At 48.1% G+C, this 18,874-nt stretch overlaps 5 non-coding genes across 5 annotated transcripts; all 5 read right to left on the bottom strand.

The window, feature by feature from the left end:
- Positions 1-3,329: 3,329 nt before the first annotated feature.
- TRNAQ-UUG (transfer RNA glutamine (anticodon UUG)) lies at positions 3,330-3,401 on the bottom strand. The gene has a single exon. It is a non-coding gene; the product is annotated as a tRNA-Gln (tRNA).
- A 513-nt stretch (positions 3,402-3,914) lies between these two features.
- On the bottom strand, positions 3,915-3,986 carry TRNAQ-UUG (transfer RNA glutamine (anticodon UUG)). The gene has a single exon. It is a non-coding gene; the product is annotated as a tRNA-Gln (tRNA).
- Positions 3,987-5,799: 1,813 nt separating this feature from the next.
- On the bottom strand, positions 5,800-5,871 carry TRNAQ-UUG (transfer RNA glutamine (anticodon UUG)). Its single transcript has one exon. It is a non-coding gene; the product is annotated as a tRNA-Gln (tRNA).
- Positions 5,872-5,916: 45 nt separating this feature from the next.
- Positions 5,917-5,988, bottom strand: TRNAQ-UUG (transfer RNA glutamine (anticodon UUG)). Its single transcript has one exon. It is a non-coding gene; the product is annotated as a tRNA-Gln (tRNA).
- A 278-nt stretch (positions 5,989-6,266) lies between these two features.
- TRNAQ-UUG (transfer RNA glutamine (anticodon UUG)) lies at positions 6,267-6,338 on the bottom strand. Its single transcript has one exon. It is a non-coding gene; the product is annotated as a tRNA-Gln (tRNA).
- Between the last annotated feature and the right edge of the window lie 12,536 nt (positions 6,339-18,874).

Here is an 18,874-nt window from a genome sequence, read left to right as displayed (position 1 = left end):
TAACGACTGAGTCACCGCGGCGGCTACATGCAAGTTGTTTTTCACAAATATTGAGTACTACATCGCAAGCCACCTGATGGGCTGCGAGAAACAAAAAACGAGAACAAGGAATTTAAACTTGACCGCGTATGCCGGCTCGAGTGCCTCTTGAGGAACGGAGATTAATAGTACGACTTTACATCGAATGTGTAAGCCAGAGGGAAATCTGCAGGCGCATGTAGGAGTAACAAGAACCGCAATAAGTCGCATAACGAAGCGTACTGAGACGAAGCCAGACTCTGGGATGGACGCCGTACAGGGCGACGAAGCATAACGAAAGAGGACCAGCTGATAAATGCCGCGGCTGGGGGAGACCCTTTTCTTTCTGAAAGAGACACCAGAGAGGCGCTCTCCCTGCATGTGTCATGCAAAACCATTCAGAGGGGGCTGCAACAAGCTGCTCTGCAGAACCACATCGCTGCCCAGAAGTCCCGAATCACAGAATCACAAAGAAGGACAAGGCTGGAATACGCAGGAAAAGTGGCTGAGTGCACCATCGAAAATTTAAGACAAGTTTCTACGGACGAATCTGCACTCTCTGTCTACGTAGCACAAGTTTTGGCTGCAGAAGGAAACTTTGTAGGTTACTGAATATGCAGCACGCGAAGAAGGTGTCGCTAGCAAGCAATTCGAGATGATTTTCTTCCAGTGCGAACTAACAAGCGCGCTTTCTCCGTCGCTCCCACTGATCACTTGGTCGCCCTCCATAGCGACGGCGCAGGACACAAGCGCAACGCAAGAAGTGCATAAAATGCATTGATCACAGAGAGCGGTAGCCATCTGTTATTATCAATAAAACTCAGCAAAACACGCATACAATGCTCTCCTGCTGTGGGGTAGTCCTGTAGTTCGGTAGAGTATCGATGACTAGGTCACCAACCTTTACTTTTTTGAAATTGTCCGCTATATCTGAGCTCTGATATGTGCCTGTAAAAGAAGAGAAATAAGGTTCAAGATAGCTCTCGCAACGGCTCCTGCTATTCCATGCCCATCGCACTCGCTACCCACCAAAAAGCCTCAAGGCGACGGCCAGGCAGTCAATCTTAGGAAAGCACGATAATTTCCAGCTGTCGGCGGTAGACTTTCAAGCCTGGCGTGTGGTTTGCACGGCGTCCAGCTCTTCATGTTCCAGGGAAAAAAAGAGCAGAGTGGTCTGTGGGGTTTATCTGTAGAGAAAGCAGACGCAAGAAGCTAAATCTACAGCTAAAAAAACCAGCAGTGTCCGTGCGGCCAGTATCTACAGTGGATCGTGCGCCGTCATTCTCGCGACCCGCAGCTAACCGAGAATTCCTAACCTACCAGGGGACACTCCGCGCCATTCGGCCTCCGTCTATGCGGGTTTGTCTTCACGCGGTAGAAAAAAAATGAATGCAGCCGCGGCGGCGGCACCGACGCAGCAGCAGACAGCTGCCGAAAGAGCTGGAGGTACTCGGACAGCCGATTCCGCGCCATTGGCTCCACTCCCGACACCTCTCTCTATATATGGTTACATAATAAATGTTGTCACCAGAACCAAGAGCTGGAAGCGGAAAGCGGAATAACGATTGCACGCGGCAAGCCATTCCGACAGCGCATCATCTGCGGCACCTAAAGCGGCGACATCTTGCGCTACTCGCTACGATTTGATTGTACCGAGCAGAAGTGAGCAGTTGGCAGAGGCGGCGAGTTAGATAAGGCGCGCATGCTCATGAATAGGTCTCGATACCAGGCTGCTTTTCCACTTGATGGCGCTGACCCGCGCTTTTTAACCGGAGTCTTACTCCATTTTATTCTGTCCGCGACTGTACGTAAGCGTGCGTATACGGTTATGGTACACAGACAGCGTCGATTTGTGCTCTTTTCTATCCATATCTGTGTACGGCGCGAGCGGTGGCGTGGTGGCCGGGAAGTGTGTGGTAAAGCGAGAAACAGCAGCGGCGCGGCGATTCCGCTTCGCCCGGGTATCAACAGATGACAACAGGTCCATGTTTTCCGGTGAGCGAATCCGCTTCGATAGCCAGATTTTAGGACACGTGAGAACGCGCCCAAACATTTGCATAACAGCCGCCGTAGCTCGGCGACTAGAGAAACCCCCATTGTGTGGCGCTATCTGTTCGCGTTCGAGAGAAGCGCAAAATAATAATAATAATAATAATAATAATAATAATAATAATAATAATAATAATAATAATAATAATAATAATAATAATAATAATAATAATAATAATTGGTTTTTGGTGGAAAGGAAATGGCGCAGTATCTGTCTCATATATCGTTGGACACCTGAACCGCGCCGTAAGGGAAGGGATTAAGGAGGGAGTGAAAGAAGAGAGCAACAAATAGGTCCGTAGTGGAGGGCTCCGGAATAACTTCGACCACCTGGGGATCTTTAACGTGCACTGACATCGCACAGCACACGGGCGCCTTAGCGTTTTTCCTCCATAAAAACGCAGCAGCCGCGGTCGGTTTCGAACCCGGGAACTCCGGATCAGTAGTCGAGCGCCCTAACCACTGAGCCACCGCGGCGGGGCAGCGCAAAAAGCAGCGAACAAGATCTGGCCGCGCCACCGTGCACAGTGTCAGCACCTGAACATATTCTTACATCGTGGTCTGGATGTGCCCGGCGGCCGCTTGTGGTAGACAGTTGACATAGGCTGCGGCTTACTGTAGGACCAGAAATGAACACGAACATTGGTTTTTGGGGAAAGGAAATGGCACTATAGCTGTTTCACATATCGGTGGACACCTGAGCCGCGCCATAAGGGAAGGGATAAAAGAGGGAGTGAAAAAGGAAAGAGGTGCCGTAGTGGAGGGCTGCGAAAGTAATTTCGACCATCTGGGGATCTTTAACGTGCACTGACATCGAACAGCACACGGGCTTCTTAGCGTTTCGCCTCCGTCCAAACGCAGTCGGCGCGGTCCCATTTGGGCACCGTAGGCACTTCAACAGGTCATCAGTGGACGCTGCGTTTCTACCGGGTTTCTTGCGTGCCATACGTGATTAGTTTTGGCTCTGTGCTCAAAAAAGAGCCGCATTTCATCGCCCTGCAGTGCTACAAAGCTGAATTCCACCTCGGCTGACTGTTTGGCTCTTAAGATATTTTTCTTCTGTTTGGAATTCACTATTTATATGTATTTTGGAAAGCATTCGCTCAAACAACCTAAATCTGGCAAAAAAAGGAGAACGAAAAAAAACACGCTGGTGCCACCGAGATTCGAACTCGGATAGCTGGATTCAAAGTCCAGAGTGCTAACCATTACAACAAACTCCGAAGCCGGGGTTCGAACCCGGGAACGGAAAAAATAAACGCTGGTCCCACCGAGATTCGAACTCGGATCGCTGGATTCAAAGTCCAGAGTGCTAAGCATTACACCACGGGACCAAACTCCGACGCCGGCGTTCGAACCCCGGAACGAAAAGAAACCCTGGTCCCACCGAGACTCGATCTCGGATTGCTGGATTAAAAGTCCAGAGTGCTAAGCATTACACCATGAGACCAAACTCCGACGCCGGGGTTCGAACCCGGGAACGAAAAAAAAAACGCTGGTCCCACCGAGATTGGAACTCAGATTGCTGGATTCAAAGTCCAGAGTTCTAAGCATTACACCATGAGACCAAACTTCGACGCCGGGGTTCAAACCCGGGAACGAAAAAAAAACGCTGGTCCCACCAAGATTCGAACTCGGATTGCTGGATTCAAAGTCCAGAGTGCTAAGCATTACACCACGAGACCAAACTCCGACGCCGGCGTTCGAAGCCCGGGCCAAAATAAAACCCTGGTCCCACTGAGATTCGATCTCGGATTGCTGGATTCAATGTCCAGAGTGCTAAGCATTACACCATGAGACCAAACTCATGACGCCGGGGTTGGAACCCGGGAACGAAAAAAAAACCATGGTCTCACCGAGATTCGAACTCGGATTGCTGGATTCAAAGTCCAGAGTGCTAACCATTACACCATAAGACCAAACTCCGGCGCCGGGGTTCGAACCCGGGTCTCCTGACTGAAAGCCAGGTATGCTAGCCACTAGACCACGCCGGCACACAGGAAGTTTATGCTTTCGGGAGCTTAATGAGCGGTGAAAATGTATCCGAAAAAAAACCTAAAAAGAAACGCACATCTACGCTGGATAAAGCAGGATCGCTGAATTCTGAGTCCACGGTCCGTATTCGGAGTTTGTGTCATAATAAAAAGCGTGAGAATCTGCCGCAGCGAACACAGCTGGTTTTTCGATACACCGGAAGCGGATGTCGGTTCGGTTGTGACTGTGAGCGGCGGCAGATGTCACTGCGTTGCGGTCGTGGCAGCGAAATGTCCACCGGCGCCACAGAGCGGCGCTGTTGCTCTCTGACGAAAAATGGAACACGGCCAACGCGAGAAAAGAAATTTCTAGCCACGAGTTTAGTTGCGCATTGAATTCCACTGTGAAAGGGTAATTAAAAGCTGTCTTCTTTACGCAGTGGACTTTAATAAATAAAAAAGGACTATTTCGGGTACTTTTTTTTGCGCCGTAAACGCCGGGGGTGTACTTAAAGAAGAATTAGATATTGTACGCAACTACGCATGGCTTTGTAGTGACAGAAGGCGGCCGCTACAGCCATCGATCGTCGATGGTTAATAGAAGGCAGCTAGCCTGCACGCACAACTCGGCGTTTTACATTTATCTAGAGGTTGAAAGAGAACGGAGAGGTAAAAATTGAGACCCTTTGGAATTTCTTGAGTATGTTCGGCGAAAGCCTGTGGCCATTCGACTGCATGACTATGCCCATGCCATTTTTTTAACGCGAAAGGTTTATTGACGAAAGAAGAAGGCCCCGACCAAAAGAAAAGATGGGACGACGTTTCGGCTCCCCCACGTACCATCCCGACCAGACGGTGGCGTGGTGGACTGGAAGTGTGTGGTAAAGCGAGAAACAGCAGCTCCGCGGCGATTTCGCTTCGCCCAGGTATCAACACATAACAACAGGTCCATGTTTTCCGGTGAGCGAATCCGCTGGGATAGCCAGATTTTAGGACACGTGAGAACGCGCCCAAACATTTGCATAACGGCCGCCGCAGCTCGGCGACTATAGAAACCCTCATTGTGTGGCGCTATCTGTTCGCGTTCGAGAGAAGCGCAAAAAGCAGCGAACAAGATCTGGCCGCGCCGCCGTGCACAGTGTCAGCACCTGAACATATTCTTACATCGTGGTCTGGATGCGCCCGGCGGCCGCTTGTGGTAGACAGTTGACATAGGCTGCGGCTTACTGTAGGACCAGAAATAAAAACGAACATTGGTTTTTGGGGAAAGGAAATGGCACTATAGCTGTTCCACATATCGGTGGACACCTGAGCCGCGCAGTAAGGGAAGGGATAAAGAGGGAGTGAAAGAGGAAAGAGGTGCCGTAGTGGAGGGCTGCGGAAGTAATTTCGACCACCTGGGGATCTTTAACGTGCACTGACATCGAACAGCACACGGGCTTCTTAGCGTTTCGCCTCCATCGAAACGCAGCCGGCGCGGTCCCATTTGGGCACCGTAGGCACTGCAACAGGTCATCAGTGGACGCTGCGTTTCTACCGGGTTTCTTGCGTGCCTTACGTGATTAGTTTTGGCTTTGTGCTCAAAAAAGAGCCGCATTTCATCGCCCTGAAGCGCTCCAAAGCTGACTTCCACCTCGGCTGACTGTAAGGCTCTGAAAATATTTTTCTTCTTTTTGGAACTCACTATTTATATGTATTTTGGAAAGCATTCGCTCAGACAACCTAAATCTGGCAAAAAAGGAGAACGTAAAAAAAACGCTGGTCCCACCGAGATTCGAACTCGGATTGCTGGATTCAAAGTCCAGAGTGCTAAACATTACACCATGAGACCAAACTCCGACGCCGGGGTTCGAACCCAGGAACGAAAAAAAAACGCTGGTCCCACCGAGATTCGAACTCGGATTGCTGGATTCAAAGTCCAGAGTGCTAACCATTACATCATGAGACCAAACTCCGACGCCGGGGTTGGAACCCGGGAACGAAAAAAAAACCCTGGTTTCACCGAGATTCGAACTCGGATTGCTGGATTCAAAGTCCAGAGTGCTAAGTATTACACCATGAGAAAAATATCCGATGCCGGGGTTCGAACCCGGCTACGAAAAAAAACCCTGGTCCCATGAGATTCCAACTTGAATTGCTGGATTCAAAGTCCAGAGTGCTAAACATTACACCATGAGACCAAACTCCGACGCCGGGGTTCGGACCCCGGAAAAGAAAAAAAAACGCTGGTCCCACCGAGATTCGAACTCGGATTGCTGGATTCAAAGTCCAGAGTGCTAAGCATTGCACCATGAGACCCCAACTCCGACCCCCAGGCTCGAACCTGGGAACGAAAAAAAACCCCTGGTCCCACCGAGATTCGAACTCGGATTGCTGGATTCAAAGTCCAGAGTGCTAATCGTGCAGTTTCCCTGGGGGCCCCCATTAGCGTGCAGCGTTCGGTGCGTCAGGGCTGCCCCCTCAGCCCTCTCTTATTTTGTATTTACATCGAAACACTGTGTAGGAAAATAATAGAAGACAATAGTATTAATGGCTTTAGGTTGCAAGCTGCTGAAGTTAAGCGGCTGGCGTATGCTGACGACGTTGCTGTATTCACGGTTGATCAGGGGAGCATAAGCGAAGCTGTCGGGTGTGTACGCGAGTTCAGCGAAGTCACCGGTAGCGGGGTTAATTGGTCCAAATGCCTCGGACTCTGGCATGGATGGTGGCCATCCCACCCGGACCATTTTGCCAACGTACCGTGGGCGACGACACCGGGCAAGTATTTGGGCGTTCCGCTCGATGCTTATCGCGAAAGCGAGGAGTATTGGAAACAGCAAACGAAAGAAGCACGTGACAGAGTTGGAAAATGGAAAGGCACCAATCTCTCCAGTTTCGCCAGAGCTACAGTCTGCAACCTGTTTTTTATTAGCAAGCTCTGGTATGTGATGCAGGTTTTGCATTGCTCTCGGGTGCACATTCAGAAGTTACACCGGATTTTTGCCGTCTTTATATGGGCTTCCGAATGGGAACGTTGCAGCCGAACGAACCTGTTCCGGCGGGTAAAAGACGGGGGGTTGGGGCTAGGGCACCTCTTTTTAAGGCAGCTGGTGAAGCGTTTTTGTGTTTTTTCGCGACGTCTCAGACCCGTTCTTGCGCACCGTGTGCCAGGTGAGGCTGCGGCGTTTGCTGCCCGAGTTTGTTGTTACCACAGAAGAGCTCTCGGGTGGAATTTTTGGTTACTACAAAGAGATTGTAGCAAGTGTTAGGTTTCTTTCAGCGCGTTTTTCTAGCGATTATTTGTATAAAACTAAAAGAAAGAAGTTGTACCATGATCTTTGTGATATTGTTTTCCCAGAGCCTATGTACAGGGCCTTGTACAGTGGAGGTCCTGGAGCTGATGTTTTAAAAAGGGTAAAGAAAATGCAGGTGCCACCAGGAGTAAAGACCTTTTTTAAATTACACACCGGGACACTCCCAGTTAAAAAGTTTTTGGAAGGAAAGGAATTCATTTTACCGTGGGGATCGAACTGCTTAATTTGTAAACAGCCCGAAACAATAGACCATGTTTTTTTGCATTGCTGGGAAGGGGTTTATTTTTGGGATGTGTTACAAAGGACAATAAAGAAAGAGCTACCACTTGACTCGCAGGGAATTCGTTATTTAAGCACAGACAATGAGGATGGGGTACCATTTGATCTCATAATGCTCTTGGGCCTCCACAGTATATGGCGCTCCAGAATGGCAGGCTATTATTGTGACAAAGACGCACGACCTGCCCGAATTTATTTTCGGGAAAGAATGGACTGCTTTCTGGCCATCCAGAAAGCAGCTGCGGAGCCTCCCGAGTGGCTCTCGACGCTAGAGCCGCTCTGTATGCTTCGTGAATTTTAGTATGACGAAGCCAGACTCATGATGGCTGACCACGACAGTGTCGTATGTACATAGCGTTTTGTGTGTTTTTTGTTGATTGTTTTTTTGTGTAAATGTTATGAGTCATAGCAAGGCAATAAAGAAAAAAAAGTCCAGAGTGCTAACCATTACACCATGAGACCAAACTCCGGCGCCGGGGTTCGAACCCGGGTCTCCTGGCTGAAAGCCAGGTATGCTAGCCACTAGACCACGCCGGCACTTTTTTCTTTATTGCATGGAAGAACTTCTGTAGAAAGGAGGAAACTTCAATCAGACTAGTTCGCGTCTCAAGTTACCGGGCTGCTTAATATGAGCCCCCCATAGCCCTAACTCACCACTGCATCCCCATCAAAACATCAAAATTCAGGGAGGCACACACAAGCATCTAGGCACGGCCGCCAGCTTGGAGGTTCGTCGCGAGCAGCATATACACTCCTCACCAACGCACACTGTTCCCGAAACACAGATTTGGACGATCTTGGTGGCTCGGCATGTCTGTCCATCATACGGCTTTTCCAAAGACTGAATAGTCCCATCAACACAAACACGTCATAAGGCACAACAGAGTTTTTGTCAACAGGCAGAAATCTAATAGTGTATGGTGTAATTTCAATGTCCTTCTTAAGAGTTCGTTGTAGTATGTCCCAAAAGAACATGGCATCACGGCACAGGATGAAGCAATGATCAATTGTCTCAGGCACGTTACACAGACGACAATTCACATTCCAGGGTACAAACATCCCCTTGTCATTAAGAAATGTCTTGAAAGGCAGCGTCGCTGTGTGTAGTTTGAAAAAGAACGTTTTAGCGGCTGCCTGAATGCACATCCGCCTAACACGCTTTAGAACACTGATGTCCAAAGACCCCAGATAAGGCTGCCGATACAATGGTGTAGGGAACAAAGACTCAGTGAGAGCCTGGGTCATCTGCTTTCTCGAGAGGCTATACAGGTAATCTAAAGAGAAGCGCACAGTGAGAAAATTGAAAGTGTCAGCAACCTCCTTAAGAAATTCCCATAAAGTCCCCTCACGAGCCTGCACAGTCGGTGCGAATAAGTAAGGCAAATGAAAACTAAGCCGCCTAATGAGCACAGCTACCAGAAACGGGTCGTTTGCCGATTTGAAAAAGAAAAAACGGGAAACGAGTTGATGCACGAACAGGTGAACAAGGCCCACTCCACCACCCTCTAAGGGAAGGAACAAGTTGTCACGCCTCATCGGCTCCCATTGAGAGCGCCAAACGAATGCTGCAAATATTCTATGTATTGCTTGCACCTTCCTCCTCGCACAATGCAGGACTTGAACGACATACGCGAGCTTTGCAAACAAAAAAATGTTACAGACCTGTGCCCTCGCAATCACTGAGAGTTTGCTACCCATCCAAGCCTGTGTTTGCCGCCGCAGAGTTACAGTTTGTGAATCCCAGTAGGCTGTACTGTTGCGAACTTGGTGCAGCGGAACGCCTAGGTACTCAAGAGGGCTACAGTTCCAGCATATACCACCGAAGTGGCTTGGCCTAGTTCCCCAATGACCCAACCAAAAGCCTTTGGATTTCTCTAAATTAAGAGCCGCGCCTGATACATCGCAGAACTGTTTAGTCAAGTTTAGAGCCTCGAGTACACTCTTTTTGTCAGAACAAAAGAGGGCGACATCATCAGCGTAAGCTAAAACTTTAACTTCACATTGAGCCAGAGAGAAACCGCGGATAGCTGCGCTGTTAATTATACTGAGACAGAGGGGTTCCAGATATAGGGCAAACAACAATGGAGACAGTGGACATCCTTGACGAACAGATGCTTCTAGTGGTACTGGTTTCGTTAGCTCCTGATTAACAATAACCCTCGTATAGGAGTTCTTATAGCACAGCCTTATGTCTTTGAGCAAGACGTCACCAATATTTGCATACTCCAAGACCGCGAACAAGAAATCGTGCCGAACTTTATCAAACGCCTTAGCCAAGTCAGTTTGAATAAGAGCTACTTGGCCTATCTCATCTGATACTGTCTCTAATACTGAACGTGCAATATGGATATGTGTTTGAATACTGCGGCCTCTAATACCACAGACCTGATGCGGACCTATCAAGTCCATAATGACGAGCTGCAGACGACTGCTAAGAACCTTGGCAAAAATTTTGTAATCAACATTGCAAAGGGAAATTGGACGATATCCCTCAACAGTTTTCAACCGATTAGTATCTTTGCTTTTGGGAATTAATATTGTGTGCCCAGAATAAAAAGTGGGAGGCAGGACACCCACATCATAAGATGCTTTGAAAACTTCCATCAAAACAGGCACTAGGCAAGGCGAAAATGTTTATAGAATTCGCTAGAAATACCATCTGGCCCAGGAGATTTCTGGCTCTGCAGGGCAGAAATGGCTGATTGAATTTCATCCAAAGTGATAGGTCCCTTCACTATAGCACACTTCTCATCATCAAGTCGAGGGAAGTTTCCAAGCAAGGAACTGTAATCGAAACGCTGACTTGGATCTTCGCAACTGCCAAACAGCTTCCGATAATAGTCGAAGAAAGCAGCAAGAATACCAGGCGCATCACTGTATGTGCAATCACCATACTGAATTTCCAATATTTCCTTCGCAAGAGCATTCTCTCTTTCATCACTCAGGGCCCGACGAGAAGGTTGCTCATCAAGAAACCTTCGGGACCTAGATCGTATCAAGGCCCCCTTATATCTGTCTGTCGCAAATTGTTGAAGCTGTGCTTTTACGTTATTAATCTCTTTGAGATAGGCACCCGGGCTTACCCTCTCTAGCTCATGTAGCTCCGTTAGGGTGCGCCCAAGCTCACGAAGGTGGTGTCTCTTCAGGAAAGCGATTCTTGCTGAGGCCTCAATTGCCAAGTTTTTGATCTCCTGTTTAAACAAGTCCCACTTTTGAAAAATGGAAAGATCACGGCGTGACCATACGTCCTTCAAACAAGTAGGCACAGCACGCTGAAAGATTTCGTCTGAGAGCAGACAGTTATTCATCTTCCACAACTCCCATCGAGGGTGAAGTACATGCCGAGTGTACTTTCCTATCTGAAGAGACACCATACAGTGGTCACTGAAGAAAATGGGCCGCACCCAGTAGCCAAACACACTTGCTAATGCGTCAACAGAAACGTAAATTCTGTCAAGGCGAGCATTAGAGGAAAACTGAAAATGAGTGAAATGTATACTGTCGCCTTTTTCCTGCCCCACATCCACAAGACTATATTCAGAAACCAAATCGGTAAGTAATGCAGCACTATGGTCGTATCTCTTACATACCACTGAACGGTCCTCATCCCTACAAACGCAATTAAAATCCCCCAACAATATAATTTTGCGGTCCGTGCACAAATGTTCAACTAATGACAGAAAAAAAAGCCTTCTATCGCGCTGCTTTGTGGGGGCATAAACACAAATAATCCGCCACTGTACACCTGAAATTGTGAGATCACAGCATATAAGTCGCCCCTCGTCATCTATGCAATAAGACATGGCTGTCATCTCTAGCGTGTTCGCCAGGAATAGCATACAACCTCCGGATAAGCCTCTCGCGTGGCTAACAATAATGCTGTATTCCGACAAAAAAGGCTCAAGAGCAGCTGCTGTCTCTTCATCAGAGGACAACATTGTTTCCTGGATAGCGGCTACACACACACTCCATTTCTTTAAGAGATGCCGTACCTGCTGTTGCCTCCTACGATTACGCATACCCCTAACGTTAAGGGTATCGACTTGATATGCTGCGACGCTCGCCATTTTGGTGCCAGTCTTAACAAACGCCATCGCCCGGAATGTGGTGGCCCGCCGCCAAATTGGCGGCCTCTCGGACAGACATCGCCCTCCTCTTTAACACCACCCTTCCCGTGGCCTCTACACATTGTGCCTTCTGGTCAGCGCCATCGATACACACCTCGTCAGCATCTGCAGGACGTTTCAAAGACCACGCCGGCACACAGGAAATTTGTGCTTTCGGGAGCTTAATGAGCGGTAAAAACATATTCGAAAAAAAAACCTAAAAAGAAACGCACATCTACGCTGGATAAAGCAGGATCGCTGAGTTCTGAGTCCACGGTCCGTATTCCGAGTTTGTGTCATAATAAAAAGCGTGAGAATCTGCCGCAGCGAACACAGCTGGTTTTTCGATACACCGGAAGCGGATGTCGGTTCGGTTGTGACTGTGAGTGGCGGCAGATGTCACTGCGTTGCGGTCGCGGCAGCGAAATGTCCACCGGCGCCACAGAGCGGCGCTGTTGCTCTCTGACGAAAAATGGAACACGGCCAACGCGAGAAAAGAAATTTCTAGCCACGAGTTTAGTTGCGCATCGAATTCCACTGTGAAAGGGTAATTAAAAGCTGTCTTGTTTACGCAGTGGACTTTAATAAATAAAAAAGGAATAGTTCGGGTACTCTTTTTTGCGCCGTAAACGCCGGGGGTGTACTTAAAGAAGAATTAGATATTGTACGCAACTACGCATGGCTTTGCAGTGACAGAAGGCGGCCGCTACAGCCATCGATCGTCGATGGTTAATAGAAGGCAGCTAGCCTGCACGCACAACTCGGTGTTTTACATTTATCTAGAGGTTGAAAGGGAACGGAGAGGTAAAAATTGAGACCCTTTGGAAATTCTTGAGTGTGTTCGGCGAAAGCCTGTGGCCATTCGACTGCATGACTATGCCCATGTCATTTTTATAACGCGAAAGGTTTATTCGTGATTTTGGGGGTAGTGGTTTTTTACTAAAATAATAGTAAAACGAAAGGAAAAAAATTTCGCTCGCCCCGGCATCTGCCATCAATACTGAAGCAACTGAGCCGGGGCAGCGGAAATAAAGGATATCAGGCAGAATGGAGAAATGAATTGAAAGAGGTGAGGGGACAGGACCGCAAACACGCGATTTCGCCTTGGCGGTACTCCATTCCATTCCAAAAACCTTTATTTCCACCAGAGAAGAGGCTCCCCTACTCCCCATCTCTGGCACGCAGGCCTAGGGGTGGGGGCCGGGAGCCTCGCATCTAAAGGCAGGCATAGAGTTCTTGGTCTCTTGCGGCCTCCAGTGCCAGGTGAATGACTTTTTTCTGCACGGCGGGGTCCGCGCTTTGCAGAAGGGTTTCCCAGGCTTCCTTGCTATTTATTCCTTCTTTAATCCCTGGGGAGTGTGTATATTCCCAAATGATGTGATCTAGGGTCCCCCTATTCTCACATTTTTTGCATTTTTCCTCTATTTCCATTTTCCCTAAATACGTGTGATGCCCACTCCATCGAGGCACGTGACGTCACAACGCGCGCCTCTCCGCCGCCGCCGTTTGGTAGGACGGGACACCGCATTCCTCGTCGTTGCGCTCGCCTCCGCTCGCTTCGACAGCTGCCTCGCATGCGTTATAAGATGTCACAGGAGTGAAAAGGAGAGCTGGCATGCGCCGCAACCACAGTTGAGGCGACTGTATGGACGGCGACAATTCTGATAAGCTGGAGGAGGCCTGGAATCGACATCGGAACGAGATGAAGAGCAAAACGAATCGCCCAGGAAGCAGACGAACATCGCGCCGGACGACTGGCTAAACGCCGCCGTGAATATGCCGCCGCGAGAGAGGCACGTTTAACGTCCGGTGTCTCGACCGCTAGCAGCAGCGACAGCAGCCGGAGGGGAGACCTGAGTCCTGTTTCACTGAAGACGGCCCGTGATGAACGATGGAATGCGACCAAGAGACTTCAGCGGCGGGCCCAAGAAACCGAAGAACAACGTGCCGTTAGCCTAGAGAATAGGCGTAAGAGTGACGCGACCCGTTCAATCCTTGGATAGCCTCGGTGCTGAAATCAAACATGGACCTACAGGTCATACTGGACGTTTATGCCTGTGATTCATACGTTGTGGAATATGTGAACAAGGCCAACCGGCGTAGAGGGAGAGGAGGTGTCGCCTCGCGAGGGCCTGTATATATATATATATATATATATATATATATATATATATATATATATATATATATATATATATATATATATTTATGAAGGGAGCCAACAGTCACCGAAACCAAGGTGCATAGGGGAACGTTGATTTTTTTTTTAATGTGTTATGCTTATCAGTGGGATATTATAGTACTTAGATTAATAAAACGCTTAAAGAAAATTACTTATAAAGCAGCAGAAAAAACAACCATGCCGCCGGTGGGATCCGAACCCACGACCTCCGAATATCGCGTCCGGTGCTCTTACCAACTGAGCTACGGCGACGGCTGTCCAATCTGCTGCTCTCGTGGGTATTTATGTTTACTGGGTGTAAGCGAGCCTTGAGAGTGTTCACCAGCGCCACCCTCGACCATAGCGGCGGACGTAGCACGTCCTGTAATACCGCGAGCGTGACGTAGAACGTCATCTAACGGCGTGGGCGGAAACTGTGCGAGAGCCCTCTTATGCTACCTTTTGGCATTAAGACTGCTATATATATATATATATATATATATATAGCGCCGCGCCTTTCCTCAAATTGCAATTTTCTCTTCTTTCACTCCCTCCTTTATCCCTTCCTTTACGGCACTGTTCGGGTGTCCGCTGAGATATGTGAGACGGTTACTCTGTCATTCCCTTTCCTCAAAAACCGAACAAAACAAGTGAGCCGACGGCGTTCATAGAATTCATTTGCGTTGACGACTAAGCAAAGGCTGTTCACACACACAAAAAAATCACGTGACTAGCGCATTCGTGCGCCAGGATTTAAAGCAGAACAATAGTGGCTCGCGAATGCCCTTGTCACGTGATATTTTTTGTATTTCGCGGGCTTTCTTTATAGCTCGAAGAAAAAGATACACGTGAGGCTTTCTATATCGCAAATAAACAGAACGGTGTTTTGTGAAGGTGCTCTCAAACTTTGCTATTCCCATTTACAATCTAAGGTCAATATTTACGCATTTTGAAAACTTATCTTAATCCGCATTTTTCATATTGCTGTGCTGCCACCTCGCGTACAACGCTGGAAGCTCACTGGAAGGGTACTGTGCGCCCAAATCTGCCGGACTGAGTGCCGCTGCGGAGCACGTTTTGTTGGAATCTGTCAACGATGGCGTGTCCTGGGCAGCACCTGGTACCTGGATGATTTCAAGGATTGACTGATGGCTCGGTGCGAAGTCCGAGGCAGGCTGCTGTGCCCACCGAAGAGCAAATTCCTCAGTATATCCGATCAACCGGCATGCGATGCGAACGCCAGCTGAGCAAGGGCCGCCGCTTCGGAGATGAAGGCTACATTCAGAACATAATGTTCTATGAAATATCCCCGATCAGTGAGGTTGGCGTGTTCCGCTGTATATGCCTGCCATCCATTGAAAGGTGGATACTACATCGTGCACACCGTAGCACAGAAAACGACTGGGGGCAACAGTTTTCACAAGGAATCGTGTTCATGCGCTGCTGAATAGCTGCACGAACTATAAACAAGCACAAGCGAACTCGCAACATGGCAGCTCTACTAGAATTTCACTTCATTTTTCCACAGCACACCGCTACATAGGTTAAACAAGCAAGCGCGTCCATAATGACGAGGGCGTGGGGCGCACATTGAGTAATTCCGGCGATACCACGCGGCGCTCTTCATTATGGATATGATGCGAACACACGCATAACGCACCTTCTTCTTCTTCTGCCTCTTAATACATGGCACATACCCACACCGGGGGATTGGCCAGGGTGTAGTGGCATAAACAAGGAAATTTCCATAGGAGATTATGACAAAATTTTAGCATCATGCGTGAATGCTCTCGTAGCTTCTTTTTCGTTGTACGCTCCATCGCGCGTTGAAAGCGGCTCACAGCACTTGCCCATTCGGCCTTCTTGCTTGAGAAACAAAAAAAGCGTCAGAACGAAGTCTAAATGCCGCAGTGACATTCGAGGCCTTCCTGGCCATGAATAAAACCTTTCGTTATAGGTTGCACATGCATTTAAACGCAGTACCTCGTCCGTACGTGTCACGAAGTGATTCCCGCACAGTCTTGACGTGCTTGGCGGTGCCCAAGGGCGGCCAAGATCGTCGAGCCGGCAAACTGCCTTTATCCACGCTTTGCGTCGAAGGCGGTCCCGGGAAGCGTTCGGAAAGCGAAAAAATCCGAGTTTGCTTCCCTTTACATATTGGGCATTTCAGTCGTATGTAACACATGTCGTATGCATCGCCAAATGTGTCGCGCTGAATGCCCGACGGCTGCAGCAACGCACCCCGCGTAAGAACGGGCCTGTATTAACAAAGATGCATACCGAAAGCGCTAAAATAGGCGCGGTGACTACCACGACAGCTGCATGCCCTGAATAATTTGCGCGGGGCATTAGCAGCTGATCTCTCGGACAGGAGGAGCGCACATCAAGAGTTCGAAGAAACCAGAGCGAAAACACACAGTAGAGGAAGATAGACGTAAAGATAACGCACCGTAGTGCCACTCGAATATTTTTGAGACCAAAGCAATCAAATTTATCCCTCCCAGCCACCAATCACATCAAGATATTTTTCTCTGAAGACCGAAGGACACAAAAATAGAGTGCAAATTTCAGAGTCATCATGAAAGGAAGAAGAGGTGCCGTAGTGGAGGGCTCCGGAATAATTTCGACCACCTGGGTATCTTTTATGTCAGTGCACGTTAAAGATACCCAGGTGGTCGAAATTATTCCGGAGCCCTCCACTACGTCACCTCTTCTTCCTTTCGTCTTTAACTCCCTCCTTTATCCCTTCCCTTACGGCGCGGTTCAGGTGTCCAACGATATATGAGACAGATACTGCGCCATTTCCTTTCCCCCAAAACCAATTATTATTATTATTATTATTAATATGAAACCGTCACCCAACCCTTAAATAAAAAACCTGCGCACCTGAAAGCCTGGTTTGCATACGCGCTGTTATTTCTCTGAAATTATTTGTTATTTCCTTTTGGAACCCATGTTTGCTTCGTGTGAACGCACTGGACTGCTCTTATACGGTTTGGTGATGCTGTCATAAATAATCCCATGTGATAGAAATTATCCGGAGCCCTTCACTATGGCGTTCCTCATAGCCTAACTTGCTTTGGAACGGTAAACCCTATAAACATAACCATCAATCTCATGTTCGTAGGTTATCTCTTCTGCACATGACCCAACAAGCACCCACTCCAACACAGGATGTCAAGGTAGATCACGTATAATTTCTGAATCATCATGCCTCATTTCAAAGCTAATAATTGAATTTCTGTTTTCAGGTTAATCACTTGGTCTTTTGGAGCCAGAAGAATCAGTTTTGCAAGTTTCCCACATGCACAGGAATCTCTGTGAGCTACTGCTCGAAAAGTGGCACTTACCTCTCATCGACAAACAAGAGGAATTGTTTTCTTTTGTACCACACGGCGAAATGACGCTTTTGTTGTGTCTGATTCAATACTCATTATTTGTATTTCATTATAATCAACAGCGGCGTTCATTTTGTAATGTGCTGTTTTTATTGCATGTTATTGCAAATATGCAACCTACCTATTTTGGGTCAATAAAAACTGAACAAAACCACTGTATCAATTTTCCATGTGTACATGGTGATTCTTTCGGCGGCCTGCGTCTTCCGAAATAATTTTATCATGAAACAAAAAATCGTGCAGTAAAGATTTTTAGGTTTATAGGTGTTTAACGTACCAAAGCGACTCAGGCTATGAGGGACGCCGTAGTGAAGGGCTCCGGAAATTTCGACCGCCTGGGGTTCTTTAACGTGCACTCACATCGCACAGTACACGGGCCTCTAGAATTTCGCCTGCATCAAAATCTGACCGCCGCGGCCGGGATCGAACACGCGTCTTTCGGGCCAGCAGCCGAGCGCCATAACCACTCCGCCACCGCGTGCAGTGAAGAGTTCCTTGGAAAGCATTATATGGCTCAGTTGTTTACGCAAAACTTGCCCGCCAAATGTGTCCACACAATGATGTGTGAAAGTTTAGTGATAACGAGCAATAAATTAATGGTGTTATGTACCATGGTGAAGAATGATGCCGTCACACCGTTAATTAGTAAAAGCAGTTAGAAATTAGTGCAGTTTCACAAAATCAAAAACGGTAACATCATCACTATTTAATGATAGGAAGCGGCGCACACAGCAAAATTGCGTCCGTCGTAAGCAATCAGGACCGGACTGAACAAGGGAGATCGCTGGAGCAGATGAAATCCCCGCCATATCATCACTGGTGGACTCCTATGTGGTGACAGCATTCCCGAATACATGCACCAAAATTTTTATCAACCGTTCGTCGTACAGCATTCTGGGTGGTGTCATAGCATTTCTCTTTGCATATAGCTTACATGTTTTAGTCAAGTTCGAGGCTAGCCAGCGGCAGGGGTTCGTACCAATGACATACGCACCTTCAAGTGCATACTTTAAGGCGGGGTAAGGTGTCTACCGATATGTCGAGATCTGAGAGCTAGTGCGTCCTTTCCTCAAAACACATGCTTTCGCATTCCTCCCTCAGATTTTTGCCAAACTGTATAACGCGAACCGTTTGGGACACGGGTTGGTGGTGGTGGTAGTGGTTTTATTAAAAATAATAGTAAAAAGGAAGGAAAAGATTTCTGCTAGCCCCGGCATCTGCTATTGATACTGAAGCACCTGAGCTGGGGCAGCGGAAATAAAGGACAGCAGGCAGAATGGAGAAATGAAATGAAAGAGGTGAGGGGACAGGAACAGAGGACAGGGGGAGAAGTAAAGGGACACGGGTTACAGCGCCCTACTTTAATTTAGAGCGCTCGCTAACCGCTCCTGGTTTCAGATACTTTATTAAGGCCCAGATTGCAGGTGTAGACGGCAACTCCCCCGGTCACGAGCCTGCTGCATTTCTATGCGTATAGGTTTAAATCCACGATTAAGGGCAGTGACCAGCATCGCTACACAGTTCCGGATGGAAAATCTGGGGAGTGACCACTACATAATCAAAACCCAAGTGGCCTCCGACCGACTAAAGCGGCAAC

The sequence above is a fragment of the Amblyomma americanum genome, chromosome 1 (assembly GCF_052857255.1).
Source record: "Amblyomma americanum isolate KBUSLIRL-KWMA chromosome 1, ASM5285725v1, whole genome shotgun sequence".
Taxonomy (NCBI): Eukaryota; Metazoa; Arthropoda; class Arachnida; order Ixodida; family Ixodidae; genus Amblyomma; species Amblyomma americanum.
This window is presented reverse-complemented; position numbering and strand designations above follow the sequence as displayed.